The sequence below is a fragment of the Arachis duranensis genome, unplaced genomic scaffold (genome assembly GCF_000817695.3).
Source record: "Arachis duranensis cultivar V14167 unplaced genomic scaffold, aradu.V14167.gnm2.J7QH unplaced_Scaffold_193902, whole genome shotgun sequence".
NCBI classification, from domain to species: Eukaryota; Viridiplantae; Streptophyta; class Magnoliopsida; order Fabales; family Fabaceae; genus Arachis; species Arachis duranensis.
In genome coordinates this window covers 1-1,140 of record NW_026264509.1, presented here as the reverse complement: position 1 = coordinate 1,140, position 1,140 = coordinate 1, and the positions used below count along the sequence as shown (strand labels likewise).

Genomic DNA, 1,140 nt, shown 5'->3' with positions numbered 1-1,140 from the left:
ATGCTATTCCCTTTTGCTGTAAGAGACAGAGCTAGAACATGGTTGGATTCTCAACCAAAAGAAAGCCTGGACTCTTGGGAAAAGCTAGTCAATGCCTTCTTGGAAAAGTTCTTTCCACCTCAAAAATTGAGTAAGCTTAGAGTGGAAGTCCAAACCTTCAGACAGAAGGAAGGAGAATCCCTCTATGAAGCTTGGGAAAGATAGAAACAATTGATCAGAAAATGTCCCACTGATATGCTTTCTGAATGGAGCATCATAGGTATTTTCTATGATGGTCTCTCTGAACTGTTCAAGATGTCTTTGGATAGCTCCTCTGGAGGATCTCTTCATCTGAAGAAGACGCCTACTGAAGCTCAAGAACTGATTGAAATGGTTGCAAATAACCAATTCATGTACACTTCTGAAAGAAATCCTGTGAACAATGGGACTAGTCAAAAGAAAGGAGTTCTTGAGATTGACACTCTGAATGCCATTTTGGCTTAGAATAAAATATTGAGGATACTTTGAATGCCATATTGGCTCAGAACAAAATATTGACTCAACAAGTCAATATGACTTCTCAAAGTCTGTCTGGAATGCAAAATGCACCAAGCAGTACTAAGGAGGCTTCATCTGAGGAAGAAGCCTATGATCCTGAGAACCCTTCAATACAAGAGGTGAATTACATGGGAGAACCCTATGGAAACACCTATAATCCTTCATGGAGGAATCATCCAAATCTTTCATGGAAGGATCAACAGAGACCCCAACAAGGTTTCAATAACAATAATGGTGGAAGAAACAGGTGTAGCAATAGCAAGCCTTTTCCATCATCTTCTCAGCAACAAACAGAGAGTTCTAAGCAGAATAACTCTGACTTAGCAACCATGGTCTCTGATCTAATCAAAACCACTCAAAGTTTTATGACTGAAACTAGATCTTCCATTAGGAATCTGGAAGGACAAGTGTGTCAGCTGAGCAAGAAAATTACTGAACTTCCTCCAAGCACTCTCCCAAGCAATACTGAAGAAAATCCAAAAGGAGAGTGCAAGGCCATCAATATGGCCGTATTCTGGGAGAAAGGAGAGGCAGTGAACGCCACTGAGGAAGGCCTCACTGGACGCCCACTGACCTCCAATGAGTTCCTCAATGAGGAACCAT

The 1,140-nt window shown here is 41.3% G+C and overlaps 1 non-coding gene across 1 annotated transcript; it reads right to left on the bottom strand.

The window, feature by feature from the left end:
- Positions 1-132: 132 nt before the first annotated feature.
- LOC127744015 (small nucleolar RNA R71) lies at positions 133-240 on the bottom strand. The gene has a single exon (XR_008005230.1). It is a non-coding gene; the product is annotated as a small nucleolar RNA R71 (small nucleolar RNA).
- Positions 241-1,140: the final 900 nt, after the last annotated feature.